The 20,237-nt window shown below is 45.9% G+C and overlaps 1 protein-coding gene across 2 annotated transcripts in view; it reads left to right on the forward strand.

The window, feature by feature from the left end:
* Window positions 1–20,237, forward strand: part of LOC144768684 (serine protease 27-like) — a 227,348-nt gene that overhangs the window by 57,904 nt on the left and 149,207 nt on the right. The gene's annotated exons all lie outside the window — the stretch shown is intronic.

Raw genomic sequence — 20,237 nt, forward strand, 5'->3', positions numbered from 1 at the left:
TTTTTCGGTATTGTCTCGATGCCAAAGAATTTTAATTTTAGCCAATCTCCATTGTGTGTTTGCTCCATGTGTTTAGCAACAGCATTTGCTCTATCCTTGTGCGTTGTTGCCCTTACATGCTCCATAATCCGTTTTTTCAATTCGCCTTTCGTGCTTCCTACATACATTAATGGGCAGGGGCACTCTATCCCATAAATGGTGAACTCTGTTTTGCAGGTGAATAATTGGCGTATTGCCCATTTTTTGTTGTTTGGCATTTGTACTTCCTTTGTCTGTTTTGCAATTTGGCACATTTTACATCCATAGCATTTGACAAAACCAGTCGTTTTTAGCCAGTCCTTTTTCTTTTCATGTTTCATTCTGCAATGACTGTGGATTAGTTGATCCTTCAGATTCGGTCTCCTGGTCTTCCATGAGGGCTATGGCATACTCTTCCCACTCATTGGGTCTCTGGTCCTCTGCCTTTCCTTTCGCAGCCACCCTGCTTAAGTAATCCGCCACTTTATTCTTCTGGCCTGGCAAATACTCCACTTCATACACATAGTCCAGGAGCCTCAATGTCATTTTGGCTATGCGGGGGTCGCATGTGCCTGACCACTCGAGGTGAGGACCTTCACCAAGGGTTTATGGTCCGTGCGCAGAAGAAACTTAGCACCCCACAAGAATTGTCTGAAAAGCTCCATTGCCTATACTGCCGCCAACATCTCTTTTTCCACTACGCTAAATTTCTCCTCGTTGGGCGCTAAAGACCTTGAGACGAATCCTATGGTGCTGACTTCTCCTTGGGGACTCCTTTGGGTTAGGACAGCTCCCAGTCCTCTATCACTGGCATCTGTAGTCAGGATCAACAATGCGTCCTGATCAAATCCTTGTAAAGGTATGGCTGCACTTATGTCTTTTTTAAGCGCTTCAAATTCCCCTTGCTCTGCTTCTGTCCACTGGAACTTATTCTTTTCCTTCAAGAGCTGTCTTAAATGGTGGGTCTTTGTCGCAAAGTGGGGGACGAATTTACTATAAAATTCAGCCATTCCTAAAAAGGACCTGACGTCTTCTCTGGATGTGGGAGTGGGTGCATCCGCGATGGCCTTCACATTGGACTATTTGGGTTCTACGCCTCCGTCGTGTATCTCATGACCTAAATACGTTACAGACCTTTTCCCAAATTTACATTTGTCCCATTGGGCAGTCAGTCCATTCTCAGCTAGGACTGTTAACACTGCCCTCAGCTTCTCATCGTGGTCTGCCTGGGACTTGCCCATCACAAGCATGTCGTCCTGAAAGAACTGGATGCCCTCCATTTTTCTGAACAGCCGATACATTCATTTTTGAAAAACCGCTGCAGCTGAGGCCAGCCCGAACGGCATCCTCAGGAACTTGTAGCATCCAAATGGGGTTATGAAGGACGTCAAGTGATTGCAAGAACGGTGTAAAGCTATCTGGTGGTAGGCGGCGATAAGGTCCACTGTGGAGAACCATTTCACTCCCTTGGTTTCTGCCAGCATTTAATTTATCTTGGGAAGTGGCAACTTGTCCACTATGATGTTCTTGTTAAGTTCTTGGAGGTCCACACAGAGCCATACCTTGCCGTTCGGTTTCTGTGCCACCACCAGGGGTGCCAACCATTCTGCGCTTTCAATGGCTTCGATGATCCCGTTTTCCTCTAGCCTTTGCAGTTCTTCTTGCATGGCTCTTCTGCTCCTAAAGGGGATGTTACGGACTTTGTGGCTTACGGGCTTCGCCCCGTCCTTTAGACAGATTTTGTGCGTAAACTTGGCCATCCGTCCTATGGTTTCTTGGAATACTCCTGGGAATTCTTCCCTCCATGTGTTCTTCTCCAGGAGCGGGTTATCTTCGGTCACCAGTACTTGTGTGCCACTTCCTGGATTGAGTTTGATCTTTAAGGCTCCTTGATCTTTCCAGCCTAATACTGAAGGTCCAAGTTCAGCAATGTACAGTTTACCTATTGCTGATCGTCTATTGAATTTGAACCTTAAGGGGAGTGGTGTGGCTCACTGGTTAGAGGCGGCAGACCTGGAAGCAGAGAACGGCCCGGGACCAGGGTTCAATTCCCGATGCGGCAGGGTCGTGGACCAGGGTCAGCGGACTCGATAATTCTCTCCTTGGTGCCTACTCTAACTAGGGATCACACACGGCAACTCTGGGCATTAGCTTGCCTCATCTCTACAACGGCCCCCCACATTCGCCGGGGATGCCTGGTTTCACCTTGGAGATACCCAGTAGGGACCATCTCACAGGGATAGCCAGGACGGGTTCCCCAGCGGTCTACAGCGCCACGACGCCTCAGGGCAGCAGTGCGCTTTACAAGACACATACATTTACATTTACATTCACATTTTTACCATGGGGATGGGTTCTCCCGTAAATGTGACCGGGTGTATGTCCGTGGGCATCAAGTGATTCCCGATTATGGGCTCAAAGTCTCTCTCCCATACTTTCCTTTGAACAATAGTGTAGGGTGACCCCGAGTCCGCTATCATGGTTATTGGTACTCCTCCAATGGTCATGACACACGCTGGTTTCTTCTGTGTGGGGCTTACTATGTCTAGCACTTGCTCTTTTATGCACAGGACGCCATCTTCACTCCCTTCATCTGTGTTACCGTCTTCTCCATCTTCGCCTTGCTCCACAAACTTTACTTCTGCTTTCTGTGACTTCCGTCTGCATACTTTTTCAAAGTGCCCCAATATTCCGCAGTAAGCACACTTTGCTCTAAATAATGGACAACTCTTTTCGTGGGCCGCATGTGTTTGACTTCCGCACCTGTAGCATGCACTCTTCCCTTCTGCGTGTTGACGGGCGAACCTAGATGATTTGGGCTGATATCTTTGCTTGTTCCTGGCCCCCTGTTGTTGTCCTTGTTGTCTTGCGTTTGTGTTGTCCCGGTTCGAGATCTTACACACCGCTGGTTCTGGTTTGCTCTCGTGGCGTGCGGCCTCCGCGCATCTCCTGGACAGTTCCGCCTTTTCGACTAACGCTACTACTTCCTTGAGAGGGGCATCTCCGTTCACCCACACATTTTCTTGAATGGATGTGTTGACGGTGTGCATTATGATTTGGTCCCTTATTAGATCTTCTTGTAGCGCTCCGAACTTGCACGTAATTGCCAGTTGTTGTAGGGCCGCAGCATACTCATCCACCGATTCTCCATTGGCTTGCTTGCGTTGATAAAAATTGAACCTGTCAATCGCCTTGCAAACCACTGGATGATAGTGTGCGTCAAGATCTTCCAAAGCATGTTGAAACACGTCCGTGTCTGTGGCTGGTCTCTCCGCCTTCACGAGATTGAGGTATATCCTTTGTCCTGCTGGTCCAAGGTTGTGCAGGAGTATTTTCTTCTTCCTGGTGCTGGAAAAGGCTTCACCTCCTTCTTCTTCCAATGCAGAGAAGAAGTTTTTGAAATACTCTCTCCAGTCCTCCCACGGCATTTCTGGCTGACCTGGCTTTGCTAAGAAGGGCACTGGGTTGGTCAATGAGAATGTTTGGGCGCACATCTTGCTTCTGGCGGGTACTTGCCTCTGGGCCTGGATATCGTCACCCGGTGCCTCCCTGTGCTCGTCGGTGTCTTTGTCGTCTGTGAGCTGCGTTGGGGTCACGTTGCCTTTGCCCGCCTTGCTTGTGCTCTGGGATTCCAGTGTCGTGGTAATGGTAGCCCCTTACCGTCCGTGGCTTGTCCCAAGGCTCGTGTTGACCAGCTAGCTTTTCTGTGTTAGGTTTCCGGTTGGCTAGGTGGGGTGGTGCTAACTGGCTCCACTCTGCGCTGTCCATTTTGCTGCTTCCTGCCCACGTGGTTTCCGGAGCTCTCTGGTGACCCTTGGCCGTCTTATCTACCCTGTAAGGGTGTGTTGTGCAGGGTCCACTCTCTATCGTTTGTCCACACTGAGTCAGCGTGTACCCCTGGCTTGAGGCTCCTCTCCTGTGCGTGGACAAGCAGGGTCGCATGGGCACTCACTGGTCGGTTTGGTGCCTCTCCCTTACCATGGCCTTCTCTGGCAGTGAACATCCCTCACGAGCAGCACGTGTGCTGTCGCGCTCCGTAGTGTATGGGGCTGCGAGTTGTGCCGGTGAAATCATGGGTGACGCGCGGGGTCGTCAACGAGCCCTCGTCGCCATTGTAATGCGTCCCCCTTATGTAAATGATGATGCGGAGGCTGTCGACTTAGTTTGACTATTTTTGTTTAACTATATCGCCTACGGAGCGCGAGGCACACTCCCTTAGCGTTGCGCTCTTCACCTCTGCCCCACGAGCGCTCTTGCTACGGCTTCCGTTAGGCAGGACGTCACACGGAGACTAGAGCGCAACACCACATTAGGGATCTTTGAGTTTGCTGCTGATATTTACTATGGTCTTTTCGGAAGTCGGCGAATTAAGTACTTTCAATATTGACCAAGGGTAATCCTATGGAAATACTGTTTACAGCTTTACTGTGTTACATCGTCACTCTTGAAAAAAAAGAAAGTTAACATAAGTTTTTTTTAATTGCACTCAGCAACTCAGCCTTTGGGTTCCATGCTTTAAAATAAATTAACCCATCATTTACCACTGCCTTTGGAGTACTAGGAACATGCCTAGGCCTCTTCAATGTGTCCTAAGCCTAAGGCTGTGGAACCACAATTACCTACAGTACTTGCAGTTGGGGTACGCTGGCCCTTTGTGCTACACATGGGTGTCTTTTGCTTGAGGTTTCACACATGGGTATGATGCTAACGGTACCAGGATGGGGAGGTGGCTGGTTCCTTGCTTCAGTTAGTAGGTCCCTGTTGGACGAACTGGGATGTTGTGTCATCCTGAAACTACTGTGGGTGGGCTACTGAAGTCATATGTTGGGTACTATAGTTACTCATGGGAGGGTGCGGCATGGAAAGTTTGTTTCTCAAGTTCTATATGAGAAAGGTTTTCTGGTTGTTATGAGGGGGTTGTAGCCATCTTAGCATGTGGGCATTTCAGCAAATGGGACATCAGAACCTATGACACAATGACCGTCACTACTAAACATAAACTTCTTTTCTGGAATGTGAGAGGGCCCGGCACTTATAATAAACACAATTGAGTGCTATCACTTCTCGAACGTCATGGGGCTAGCATAGCGTGTCTCCAAAAGACCCAATTAACCGAGACTGAAGCTAAAAAGCTTTTAAAAAATGGAGGTGGCAGACATATTATGCTACTTATTCGCCGTTCTCTAGGGGTATGCTGGTCTAGATAGCTCTTGGGGTGGCGTTTTCATTAAAGTACATGGAGGCAGATGTGGAGGGCCAAAGCATATTGGTTCAGGGTACATTAGATGCCCATAAAATGGTGGTCATTCATTCATATGGTTCAAATACTGATGACGACTCCTTTTACACTACGTTGACAGATGTAATGTCGGCTATGACTGGGATTGATATGTTCTTGGTGGGTGATTTTAATTGTGTGGTGAATGGGGATTTGGATCTCTACCCTCCCGACAGGGCACTAAACCTAGGATTATAACTAGGTTGGTTGAAGTTATGTCTCAACTGGGGTTCAGCGACGTCTGGAGGGACACCCACCCGGGGTGCCGGGAATATACCAGTCGCTCGGCTGCTCATGGTACATTTAGCAGGTTGGATCGAATATTAGTAACGCAACAGACAGCTGCTAGGGTACAGAAGCTAGTACATCTGACACAATATTGATATGATCATGCACCGGTTTCATGTTGATTCTAATGGAGGAGAAGCCCCTGATCCCCCTACTCATGGAGATTCCTTTCTGAAATACTGCAGGACCAAGTGGGTAGGAAAACTATAGAGGGGTTCCTGACAGACTATATTGACTTGAACTGGTTGACCTCCCAGAGCCATGCTACAGAATGGGAGGAGATGAAAGCTGTGCTAAGGTGTAGATGTATGGGTCTTCCTGTGGAGTGTGATATACACCCTACAGACAGAACTCCTTCATAAGGAGGAAGCCTTGGCAGCCTTACATTGGCAGCCATGTGGGGAGGAATGTGGACAGTAAACTGAAACTGAGCTAATGGGCCAAGTGACGGAAACTAGTTACAGGCTAGAGCATTACACATTGAAATTGTATCGACAACTGCTTAATTGGGAGGGAGATAGATTGGGGAAGACTCTTGGCCTGAATCCTTCGCCGCAAGCTGCCCGTACCCTGTACTCTACCTTACAGATCCCCAAGAGGAAGAAGAGTGAATCCAAAGTACACCGGCCTAGGTGACCTGGACTTTGAATAACTCACTGAATATTTGGTAGGGATACAGATCCCACAGCTGGGTAAAGTAGCAGAGCAGGAGCTGGACTCTGAATTCACATTAGAGGAGGTTCAGGCCGCCACAAAGTCTCTTCCAATGAAGGAAATGCAGGGAAATGAAGGCTTCACAGCCACATTTTATCAGGCCTATAGTACAGAGATGGCTATCCGTCTGCTCGAGGTCTATGTAGAAGCATTAGCTAAGAAAGTACTCACAACATCAGTGCTCGAAGGTACCATTGCAATGAACTTGAAACCCGGTGCTGTGGCATCCAATCATGATGATAAATATAGACATGAAGATCCTGTGTAAAGTTCTTGCAACGCGATTAGAACTGGAGTTTGTCAGGTTGTGCAACCCAGACCAGTGTGGGTTCATACCCGGACAGAGTACTACTATGAATATCACGTGGCTAATGCATGTCGTGCATGAAGTGGAGGACAGGGAGGGAGTATTAGCCTTGGTATCCATTGATATTGCCAAGGCGTTTCACACCGTGAGCTGGCAGTACCTCCTGGCGGTCCTGGAGGCAATGAGTTTTGGACCTCGATTTAGAATCTGGGTGAGTTTGCTATACGCTGAACACCTGGTCAGGGTCAAGTTGGGTAGACTATGTTCTGCCCCTGTGAAGGTCAGGAAGGGCACAAGCCAGGGGTGCCCACTGCCGCCCCTATTATTTGCGATGGCCCTGGAGCCCCTGAGGCTCCGAAGGAACATGGAGAGGTGGGGAATCCAGGTGGGAGGGGTGGATCATCTAATCTCGCTTTATGTGGATGTCACAGTTTTTTACCTGACAGCTCAGATGGAATCGCCTCCATAGCTTCCGAAGCATTTGGATGCCTTTGGAGACATTTCTGTATTGCGTATTAATACGAATACGTGTCTGATATCCCCTTTGGGTCGACTGGTAGCACAGGATCCCATCACCCTACTGGGCTTGCCTTTGCATTGGGAAACTGATCAATTCAACTACTTAGGAATAATGGTGGCCCACACTTTTCAGAAGCAGAAACAAAATATTACTGATTGTGTGACAGAGGGCCTAACTAAGTTGGTAAATTCTGAAAAACGCTCCCCCTATCCCTTTTGGGGTGAGTGGAAGTGGCATAGATAGTGTCTTGGCCACGCTGCCTATATAGTCTGCAGCACTCTACCACAGACAGTCTTTAAGTGTTTACACTCCTTATTAACAACGTTAGTGTGTGCGGGAGGTATGACCAGAGTGACCTGAGAGACTCTTCACTTACCTTTGGAGGATGGGGGATTAGTACCTCCCAATATGGAAATTTACTATCTAGCATCTCAGTTGCAGCATGCAGTACACTAGTTGTCAGACGGACACAACTTGGAAAAGGATGTACTCGCAGATGACTAAAGGTAAGGGATGCTGCTGAAGTTGCTTCACGGGGTAGGAGAGGTGATGTTGCGGTGCTGAATCTAATTAAACACACAGCATCATTGCGGGAGCAAGCGGTGAAAGTGGTGCTGAGACGTCCCCCTTTCACACAAGAGTTCATTATCTGGGATCTCCCAGCGTTCCGCCAGTTGACCTCTGTGGTGGACGTCCGTTCCTGGCGAGATGGGGGTGTTTGACCGTGGGTGACCTTTACCCCAATGAGACGTTCATTACATTTGAATCGGCACAGGAGACCTTCGGAGTGGGTGGGGCCAGTTCTTATTGTACGTAAGTATTGTGGACATAGTGCAAGATGTCTTGCCCTCATACCCCAAAGTCCTGACTTCCTCAGAACTGTTTAGGATGCTACTGTAATTTGTCAAAGGTAGACACTTAGTTTTCCACTTATATAGAGAAATTATTGCAGATAAGCCTAGGACCACATTTCCGACTAGGTTGGCCTGGGAAGATGATCTGGGTACACCACTAGAGGACGCATAGTGAAAAGAAATGTGTGCATTAGTCAAGCAGGGGATCAATCAATCAATCAGAGTACTTGTAAAGCGCGCTACTTACCCGTGAGCGTCTCAAGGCGCTGAGGGGAGGGGGGTGCCACTACTGCTTGAAGAGCCAGGTCTTAGGAGTCTTCTGAAGGCGAGTAGGTCTTGGGTCTGCCGTAGGTGGGTAGGAAGGGTGTTCCAGGTCTTGGTGGCGAGGTAGGCGAAGGATCTGCCGCCGGAGGTCGTTCGTTGGATGTGGGGGTCAGCGGCGAGGACGAGGCTGGCGGAGCGGAGCTGGCGGGTGGGGGTGTAGAAGCTGAGTCTGCTGTTCAGGTAGGCTGGTCCGGCATTGTGGAGTGCTTTGTGTGCGTGGGTGAGGAGCTTGAAGGTGATCCTCTTGTCGACAGGGAGCCAGTGTAGGTCTCTCAGGTGGGGGGTGATGTGGCTGCGGCGGGGGACATTGACAATCAGTCAGGCGGAGGCGTTTTGAATGCGTTGTAGTCGTCGTAGGTGTTTGGCTGGGATTCCAGCGTAGAGTGCGTTGCCGTAGTCCAGTCTGCTGCTGACGAGGGCCTGTGTCACCGTTCTTCTTGTTTCGGTCGTGATCCACTAGTAGATCCTGCGGAGCGTGCGGAGGGTGTTGTAGCAGGAGGAGGAGACGGCGTTAACCTGCTTAGACATGGAGAGGGAAGAGTCGAGGATGGGTGTCAGTGCTGTTCCCAGTGTGGTCGGCCACCAGGAGTCGTCCCAGGCTGAGGGGGTGGGTCCGAGGATGAGGAACTCGTCTTGTCCGAGTTCAGTTTCAGACGGCTGCTCCTCATCCAGTCGGCGACGGCCTTCATTCTCTCGTGGAGGTTTGTTTTGGCGGTGTGTGGGTGCTTGGTGAGGGAGAGGATGAGCTGGGTGTCGTCGGCGTAGGAGATGATGTTGAGGTCGTGATGGCGGGCCACTTGTGCGAGGGGGGCCATGTAGACGTTGAACAGCGTCGGGCTGAGGGATGAGCCCTGGGGGATGCCGCAGATGATGTCGGTGGCCTCGGATCAGAAGTGTGAGAGGCTCTGGGTTCTGCCGGAGAGGAAGGACGTGGCCCAGTCAAGGGCCTTCTCTTGGATTCCGGCTTCTTTGAGGCGTGTCTTTAGAGTGCGATGGCAGACCATGTCGAAGGTGGCTGACAGGTCCAGGAGGATGAGGGCTGATGTTTCGCAATGCGATGTGCAATGCGCGGTTCAAGCGAGTACATTTTAATTACATATATCGCCCCGATGTTACTACATAGAATAGAACCCACCAAAACAGATGCCACCGGTGTGAAAGCAGACCCGCAACCTTCCTTCACCTAGCCTGGTACTGTTCCCCAGTAAATGCTTATTGGGACTTAATTATTTGGAGATTGGAGTGTATTGGCCAGTAGCAGAAGAGATGTGTCTCCGTCAGTGCAGGAGGTCCAAAAGTGCGGAGGAGGATTTGGAAAGTTGAAGGGGAATCCTTACAAGGTTCGAGGCGGTTTCGGAGGTGTCTGCAGGTGATTGGCAGGAATCTGAGGGTTAAGGACATACTAGCAGCCATGGGGAGTAGTACACATATTCGGGGAGAAAGATTAATGGACGGTAATTCCTAATGTAATGCTTTGTAAATACTAGTCCCTTCGTACGGAATTAATGCTGTTTTTGCGACATGTTTGGGATGATGGCTCAACTGTTAGAATTTGTTAATGGTACAGGGTTAATAATGTACTGAATAATCAAATAAAATAAATACATAAAAAACATTTGCAAAGCACCCGTTATGTTTTACAGGACAATGAACCACAATATAATGTGCATCAATGCATTCTAACCACTTTACTCTACGATATACCCACGCAAATGTAGAGCATTACTCAGTGAATTCTTACATGTAATCATTGCTGTAATTTCATTTATTCATTTATCATTGATATGATGCACCTATAATAACAGTAGGACTTACTCCATTCAGAGCATGATTGTATACGCACTGTTTTTGTGGCACAAATGGTGGACCTGCTTAACGATTTTGAAGCAATGTATTCTTTTAAGCGAATCATGTGATCCATATTTCACATATCAATGTGTGAACTGTAGTGCAGAGAGAGCAAAACCTAGATCTTGGTTTGCAAAGAGTGCTTGTTGTAATTTGTTGTAAATCTGTTCAGTAGGTTTGGAGTTATTAAAGAAAAAGATGTATGTACATCTAGAGACGCTGTTGGCTCATGGATCCTCAATGCCATGATTGGCTAGCCCCCATGCAAATTTGCATCAGATTCAGACCCCAATTTAAAAAAAACACATACACCCACCACAGACTCACACATCTACTCACACACTAACACACCCTCTTACATACCCATACAACCACTCACAGCCCATATAGCCATGCATACACCCACTCACAGACCCACAAACACCACTCACACAACCACTCACAGACCCACACAGCCACTCACACACCCACACAACCACTCACACACCTACACAACCATGCACACACCCAATCACATCCATGCACCTACCCATTCACATCCATGCACCTATTCACACACCCATGCAATCATTCACACACCCATTCACAAACCCTCAGAACCACTCACACACCTACTCACAAACCCACAAAGTCGCTTACCTACCCACTCACACAGTCATGCACACACCCACTCACAAACCCACAAAACCACTCATGCATACACTGACAGGCCCACACAGCCACTCACACACCCACTCACAGATTCACAAATCCACTAACAAACCCACTCACAGACACACACAACTACTCCCACTCACATACCCACACAACCACTAAACACCCATACATTCACTTCCACTCACAGACTCATACAACCACTCACACACTTACATACACAACCACTCACAAACCCATACAGCCACTCATACACCCACTCACAGACCCACACAGCCACTCACACACCCACTCACACAGGGACAGTATAGTTAGGAAATATAATGAAAAAATCTTAGAAATTCACTGAAAAAACCAAACATTACAGGGACATTATAGTTAGGTTTAGATTTTGCACACGCAAAAAATATAGAAATTCAGGGGCAGATTTACAAGCCCCTTGCACCACCCGTACGTCACTTTTCTCATGTTAAAAATGGTGCAAAAGTGATGCAAGGGGCTTGTAAATAAGCCCCTCAGCATTTATAGCTATAGGTATCTCAAGTAACTATAACTCACGTCCTCGCCATGCACTGTTAATTACTCCACATATTACATCACTCATGATATCTTCTATGAGATCATTGATATCACTGCAACATTTGCAGTGAATTTATTGATAAGAAAATTGTGCATGGCAGAGACGCAAGCTATAGTTACGTTAGGGGATAAGTTTTAGTTACTTGACATAACTATTGAAAGAAGAAGGGGACCACCTGCTAATAATGTGAGTTCCTAAGGCAGGGAAAGAACATATCAATGTACAGAAGCCTAAGGGAACTCCAATGATCGCTGTAACAAATACTTATTTATTATAGAACACATTACATTAAACACAAAAACAGAGCACAAAAAAATACATTGAGGGTGTTATATCAAAAACTATACTTTTTATTATTTGATTTAAAATCTTATAGTATGAGATATGGTGATACGTTTTAAAACATTATTCCATCCGTTCTTTAAATTGGTCCGAGGACCATAAAAGAGCATTACAGAAGCATACAATGCATAAAAACAGATTAAAAAGATAAAACCCAGTAAAAGACTTAAAAATGAGCGCAGACCATGAAAAAAGATCAATCAACATTAGGTTCATTAACAAGTTTCTAGAAAATATTGCGCACCCACCACAGCATATATAATTGGCATTTGAGTGTTATGTTTCAGTAGTCTAAATGCTTCTTCACAACGCCTTGTACCTAGGCTCATGCATATTTGTGTCAACCACCTTTGCCTAATTATTTTGTAACTGGGACAAAAAATGAATACATGAAATTCGGTCTCCTCTTCACTACTGTGTGCTGGGCACCGTAAGGTGGAGTTACCATCCCATTTATTAGAAAATGCACCCCGAGGAAGTGACCCGTGTCTAAACTGTACATAGTTTCCTGGCTAATGCCGGTTGTATCTCATCTAGACATGGCTCTAATTTGTAATTATCCTTTATTTTCAAAGAATTGACTGTAAGGGTCCCAATGGCTGAGCTCTCATAGAGTTGGGTGAGTTTACCCCCTCCTGTAGCTCCTGACTAATTCTTCACGTGGTAAAGCAGTAAAAGCTGCCTCTGGGTTACTCCAAAGGCTCTCTCCACCTACAGTGTGGAGACCTTTCTTTGATGTATGCAAACCATGCCAGTTTGCCTGTACCAGGAAGTCCCAGTAATTCTTTTAGCTCCGTCCTGTATTCGCCCAGTTCAGGGATCACCCATAGTCGCCGCCAGAATGTGAGGGGTGTACAACCAATTTCCTCTACAATCGGTCTCACCCCTAAATCCAGACACAGTGGAATAAGTGGAATAAGTGGAGAGCTCACTGGAAGGCCAAATAACTGTCTAAGGAAATTATTCTCAGATTTAATGATAAATTTGGGAAGACGATGACCCCAGTGTTCAGCCCCATACATTGCAGCACCTTTGTGTTGGGTTTTGTAGATCTCTATAACAGGTCTTACGGGCTTATGAAAAGAATTTCTGTATAACTTAGCCAACCCTCCTGTTGCCTGGGCTAGCTTAATACTTGATTTGTCTATTTGTGGCCCCCAATCCATTCTTTCTGTTAGGGTAAGACCTAAATAGTCAAAGACCGGTACCCTCTCAAGTTAGATACCGTTGATGTGTGGAATAGGATGGACCAAGCTAGTGGATTGAAGACCATATATTTTGTCTTCTGTATATTGATCTCCAGCCCCCTGTTTCTACAAAACACACAAAAACCATCAAGGATTCCCTGGATGCCCATGGGGGACTTAGAGAGCAAGAGAGTCTCATCTGCAAACGTCATTGCCTGCACTAACTTATGCGCTAGCTTGGTAGCATCTATATCTCTCATCCCACTCAATTCTCCAATCAATCCATTGTTGTAAATAAAAAATAGAGTAGGGGCGAGCAAACAACCCTGTCTGACCCCTCTATTGTCTGGGATAGGTGAGGTGAGTTCCCCATGCTTCCCAAACCTGATTTGGGCATAGTTGCCTTTGTGTAGCCTTCTTCGCATATTCAAAAGATAATGGGGGACTCCAAGATCACTTAAAACAATCAAGAGGGCATCCCTTGGCACTAAATCAAAGGAACATTTTAGATCCACGAAGACCAAAAAGAGGCTACCACCCTCCAAATGCACCATTTTCCAGTAGAGGAGTTGGAGCCTAAATATTTGGTTAGTAGTTGATATTGTTTCCCTAAAGCCAGCTTGGAGTGGGCTCATGAGTTTGTGTTCCTCCAGCCAGGTCCTAAGGCGATCCAGCAGAATCCGAGCAAAGATTTTTTGAGTGACATCAATCAGGCTAATTGGTCTGTAGTTGATGGACAATAGCGGGGACCCTTTTTTGTACACTGGAAGGATCTCAGCTCCAGCCCATGTTGCTGGGAATGTCATCCCTTGCAGTATAGTATTTAAGAACACCCACAAATACGACCCCAACTTTTTGGCTCAGCGCAAAGAAGGTTCCCCGGAATCTTGTCCAGTCCTGGGGCTTTGCAAGGGGGTACTGTACTTATGGCACTGGTTACTTTGGTCAAGGTCAGCTCAGGGGCCTCAGTATAAGAATGTTGTAGTAGTTGAATTGCTAGGGTCAGGGTGCTGGCCTCAATGTCCAGCAGGGAATATAGGGCCTGAAAGTGCTCTTTTCAACTATCAGCCGCTATGTTGGGCTCTAAAGCCTGCTTTTCATTACTACAGCCTGTATTGATTATGTTCCAGAAGGATTTCATATCATTGACTGCTAGAGCCTGCTTTACAGATGCCCATTGGTCCATTACCCATGTTTCTTTTTGCGAGTGTGATGCTATCACAATAGGAGGCCCTCTCTGTTTTAATTTGGGTTCTTTTCTTGGATTTTATGGCCTCTATCAGGGCCCTCTTTGCCTCCCGACAACTGCCAGTAAACCAGAACCGCTTTGCCTTTGCCCCCCCCACTATTGGCCACTGGCCAGAATATATCCACCAGATTGACTGCTAATGCCTCATGCATTTTGGCAACTTCTGTTAAGGAAGTAACAATATTGTCTATGATAGAGAACTTTTCTAGTTCCAGTAGGGTCGGTATGATGGTTTGGTATAGGGAGGCCAGTCTATCAGGCAATTGTTCAATCGCCGCCCATCTTACTTTCCTCATGTTATTGGTATTAATCTGCTATCTGCCGGTGCAGTGAAATCAATGTTTTTCGAAGGGGCTGGTAACTCCAGCTCCAAGGTCAAAGCCTTATGATCGCTGTCATATTGTGGCAAGACAGCAAAATCAGCGACTCTGCCCCACATCCTGGTTTGTACCAGGATGTAGTCTAGGATGGAAGAATGGCCAACCTTGTTGAAGGTTTGCTTCCCTGGAGAGTCAGATTTAGTTTGGCCATTACAAGCTCTTAGGGAATAGTTTAAGGTGAAAGACTCAATCTGAAGAGCCAGTGGAGTCCATGCCCTAATTGGAGAGCTGTTTGACTCAGGAATAGCCCAAAGCAGATCTTCTTCATTGGGTGAAGTTTCATTAAATCTTTCAAAAGCTCAAATTGGCAGTTAAAATCACCCCCATATAACCACCAGGACATCTTTGGTAAGTATAGGGATATGGCGGTCTAGTTGATCTAGGTTCAAGGATTCTTGACTGGGCCTCACAGCAAACATTAACCAGTGATTATGATTAGTGTCACATCCAAGCTGGAATCTGCCATGCTGACAGCTGAGGAGATTTCCTCTTTATTTAGAGACACCACTAAAGCTATAGGCGATCTTTTTGTCATCCCTACCCGAGGAGGCAGCGACTGCAGGGCAACGCGCCCGAAGGATAACCCGGGCTTGTATTCCGCTGCCTGCAGGGCAACAAAACGGGCTATAATCACAGCAGTGAAGAAGGGAGACGGTGGGTTAGTTGCAGCTGCAAGGCAGAATTACAGGTCAGCCCAAAAAGTCGCCAAGAAGGATTGGGAGGATCAGTTCTGGAGTAACCTGAAAACCGCAAGCGCAGGGAGGAATCCTAGGGGCTTTTGGAATGCAATTCGAGCTAAGCATAGACCTAAAGATTCGCTTATCACTTGTAACATTCCCGAGGCTTCTTGGTTTGAGCACTTCTCCCGCCTTTACACTGCCCCGGAGGAAGATGAGTTGGACCCCTTTGCTCTACCTATACTTGGTGTTTGCAATACAGAGGTGGACACCTTCTTCACAGTTAAGGAGGTTGAAAGTGCCATTAAATCCCTTGTCCCGATGAAAGCTGCCGGGCCGGATGGCTTGCCGGGGGATTTGCTTCGCCTCAACCCCGGAGAGTGGGGTGCTTTTATTGCTTCTTTGCTCAATGCATCCGAGCAAGGAGCCGCACTCCCAGAGTCTTGGATGGGTGCTGAGGTCGTACCGATCTTTAAGAAAGGTAGTCGGGACGACCCAGCAAACTATCGACCCATAAGTTTGATCGACTCGTCCCAAAAAGTGACAGGGAAAGTAATCCTAGGGAGGGTTCTCCATTGGGCGGAAGAAAACAAGATACTGTCTGACTTTCAAGCAGGCTTCAGGGCGGGCACTGGGACCATCGAGCAGTCATTCCGGCTGCTGATGCTATATTGGAAGGTGGTGGTCATAGGCAAAGGCAGTCTGTATTTGGCGTTTATTGATCTGCGGACTGCCTTTGACCTTGTGCCCAGGGAGCGTCTGTGGAGGGTCTTGAGCGATTTAGGTTTGCCCCCGCATCTGCTGCGATTAATAATGAGGCTTCATGAGAATAACTTTGCGCAGGTGAGGTGGGGAACACAAGGTCAAAAGACTGCCCGCATCAAAGTTAGCAGAGGAGTTCGGCAGGGGTGTGTCCTCGCCCCTACCCTTTTTTCACTCTATATAAATGGAGAAGTGGACCACCTCCTAGAAATCTCAGCCGATGCACCATCTTTGGCAGGGAGGAGGGTACCCACACTACTATTCGCAGATGACACCTTGCTAATTTCAAAAACCCCGGTTGGCCTACAGAGCTTGCTGGTGGGCTTTGAACAATTTTGTGGGTCAATGGGTCTGAAGATCAACACCGATAAAACCAAGTTCCTTGTATTGAACCCTCCCAGTAAACTTGAAAGTCCCCCAGTGCTTAATACGGTCCCCTTGGAAAGAGTCAAGGAATTTGATTACCTTGGTATTCGGCTACTGGACACTATGAAGTGGAATAGTCGGTGCACAGACATAATATCGACTCCAAAATATCGTTTGGACAGAATATCGAGTCAAAAATATCGTTTGGACAAAATATCGACAGGACAGAATATAGACAGCCAAAATATCGTTTTTAAGGTAAGTGAAGTAATATCGACTGTAAATAATATAGAAAGTGAAAATATGTAAGTATATAATGTAGATAGTAAAAAAAATCGTTTTTATTTTTAGGGTTCAGGGTCAGTTTTAGGTTTTTGGGTAAAGGGGTATTTTTAGGGTTCAGGGTCAGTTTTGGGTTTTTGGGTAAAGGGGTATTTTTAGGGTTCAGGGTCAGTTTTCAGTTTTTGGGTAAAGGGGTATTTTTAGGGTTCAGGGTCAGTTTTCAGTTTTTGGGTAAAGGGGTATTTTTAGGGTTTAGGGTCAGTTTTCAGTTTTTGGGTAAAGGGGTATTTTTAGGGTTCAGGGTCAGTTTTGGGTTTTTGGGTAAACGGGTATTTTTAGGGTTCAGGGTCAGTTTTCAGTTTTTGGGTATTATTTTATTATATTTTGTTACTATATATATGTTTTAATAAATATGAAATAAAAAAATATTTATTTAACTTTCATTAATTATTTAATTATTATAAGTTAATTTAAGTAATTTTAAGTATATTTTAGTAATTAATTATTAATATTAATTTAATTTAACACTGTTTTTAGTAAATACGATATTTTTTACAACTATATTTTTGTAAACGATATTTTTAACTCGATATTTTTGTACTTACCTGTTTGTAGATAGAAACTCGATATTTTGACTGTCGATATTTTGTCAACGATATTTTGATGGTCGATATTCTGTCCCTCGATATTATTTCAGTGATCCGGAATAGTCACCTTAATAAAATGCTCCTGAGCCATAAAAGGGTGGTGGGGCTCTTCTCACAGAACAGAGGGCATCTTCGATGAAACCTATCGCCCCAGTGTTAGACATTTATGCTGCTAGAGGCGTTAGTGCGGCGCTCTATGGAGCAGAGCTCTGGGGCGCCCTGGATGTGAGCAAGTTGGCCCTTTCTGAGAATAGGTTTCTTAGGGATCTGATGTCCCTCCCCAATAGCACTCAAGATCAGGCTAGGCTGCGTCCCCTCCTTCTGTGGACTCGCCTATGGAGGGTGCCGGAACTTGCTAGTTAACGTGTATTTAGCAAGGACCCCCTGAGTATGTGGATCTTATAGTTCCTAGGTCAGGGAAATTAATACATTTGAAAAGCAACAACCTAGGCAACTAATGTCTAGAACACATTAATAGTGAAATAAATAAACAATTGGCTAAGGCTGACTATAAGATTTGAGTTTTTTATTTAGCAGTTATACAGTTAACAAATCATTAGTATAACACAATCTTAACCCCTTCAGTGCTAATGACAAGGGTAACTCGTCATGGAGTTTCCATTGATATCAATGGAAATTACATTGAGGGGCAAGAGGGGCCTTAGCAGCCAAGTGGTTAAAGGTTAAAATTTCACACAACAAATTATTTTGCTTAAAATTTTTTTTATACAAAAACAAATGAAGACACAAGTTAAAAATATGTTTATCTATAGTAGATAAGTGGCGAAAAATGGGTTTCTACGCGCGTTTCGGCGGCCAGCGCCTTCTTCCTGGAGTAGCCACACAAATTCTATAAAGTGAAAATATACATAGATTACATATTTGTATTGTGGTATTGTGTAATTTTACAAATATGTAATCTATGTATATTTTCACTTTATAGAATTTGTGTGGCTACTCCAGGAAGAAGGCGCTGGCCGCCGAAACGCGCGTAGAGACCCATTTTTCGCCACTTATCTACTATAGATAAACATATTTTTAACTTGTGTCTTCATTTGTTTTTGTATAAAAAAATTTTTAAGCAAAATAATTTGTTGTGTGAAATTTTAACCTTTAAGATTGTGTTATACTAATGATTTGTTAACTGTATAACTGCTAAATAAAAAACTCAAATCTTATAGTCAGCCTTAGCCAATTGTTTATTTATTTCACTATTAATGTGTTCTAGACATTAGTTGCCTAGGTTGTTGCTTTTCAAATGGAACTTGCTAGTTATGCCGAGGGGCTAAGGGAGATACTAGACATGTCTGGCTGGGCAAAAATAAGGTGGCTAAAGGACGTGAAAAGTCGGTTGGTCGAGCTCGGGCTGGAAGGGGCTTGGCAATCTCGGTCTGCTCCACCCAAGGCAGCCCTGAAGAACTTATACTGGACTTGGGTAATGAACAAAAGAAACACCAAGCTCAGCTTGTGCCGGACCTCAAGGGACTTTCTGCTTGTAAAGGATGTGGCACTCCGGGAACTCTACTTGGACATTATTTCGATCTCCAGGGACAGGGCCTTGTTTTTTAAATTCAGAATTGGCATGCTACCGGTGAGAGATTTGACTGCACGGTGGAAACCTCCAGCTCAAACCACCCTTTTTTGTCCTTTCTGTCCACTTAAGCCAGAGACGATTCCACACCTCTTGTTCGAATGTCCTGCCTATAAAGTACCCCGAGGTAGGTGGTTAAAGCCACTATGTAGGGAGTTGGGAACTCGACAATGTAGTGTGGCCTTGCGAATTTTAAGATCAGATACCCGGCCGCTGTATGTTTGTGGCCTATCCAAATATATAAGCTGGGCATGGTTGATTAGGTCAAAACGGCTTTCCCAAATTGTTTAATTTTGGTCACTTTTGGTACCGTCTTACTTAATTTATTACCGCCATCCATGATGTTAGAAGAATACCAGTTTTGATTGGCTTGGTTTTTATGTTTTTAACGTTTTTTAAATAATTGTTGTGATATTTCTGTATTGCTTTTAAAGATATTCTATTATCGAAATAAAGCCAACTTGACTGACTGACTGATTAACCAGTGCTATTTTATGGGAAGTAAGGTTTATGCACAGGATGTCATCTGAGAGGGACTCCAGCTGTAGGGCCATAAACCCAAATTGGAGCCTACCCAGATACATAACCCCCCGGATGGCCTTCCCGCTCCCCTTGAGGTGGCAGCTATTCTATATGCCGCGAACCCCATGTGCGACACCTCCTCCATTGCCCATGTGTCCTGAAACATACATATGTCAAATAGATCTACAAAGACTCCCAGTCGGGCAGGTCAGTTTTCTTTTGAGGCCTGTGACATTCCAGGATAACATACTCAGCTTAGATGTCTTGCTGGAATACAAACCTGGATGTCAGTCTTTAGCAACAGTTCTTCCCTGACCTTGTCACTGTGGCACTTTCCCATGAAGCTATTTGAGGCTCCCTCCTGTGACAGCATGTTGATTTGGAAACTAGGAGTTTATGGTGATCCTGGTGACATTGTCTGAACATGGGAGTCAATAAACTTAGGATGAGCTCCCTCCTGTGGCATCAGGTTGAAATCAGAGCTTGGGTTTTCTGTTATTCCCAGTGAGTTGGTCTGAACATGGGGGTCGGTGCAACTAAGATGTACATTCATGCGGTTAATGCTATGGTTCAGACTTAGAAACCTAGGCCCTTCCATTATACATCCCTTGACCCTGACTCTTGGGATCTTCCTCATTTGTACCGTCTTTTTTCCAACCCTAGCCCCTGCAAGGTGATCATTGGATGGTTCATACTGGGCAGTATGTAAATGTAAATGTAAATGTGGGATACTTGTAAAGCGCACTGTTACTCTACCCGAGTGTCCTGGCGCTGTAGACCGCTGGGGAACCCGTCCTGGTTTTCCCTGTGAGATGGTCCCTTTTCTGGGTATCTCCAGGGTGAAACC

This window comes from Lissotriton helveticus, chromosome 7 (genome assembly GCF_964261635.1).
Source record: "Lissotriton helveticus chromosome 7, aLisHel1.1, whole genome shotgun sequence".
NCBI lineage: Eukaryota > Metazoa > Chordata > Amphibia > Caudata > Salamandridae > Lissotriton > Lissotriton helveticus.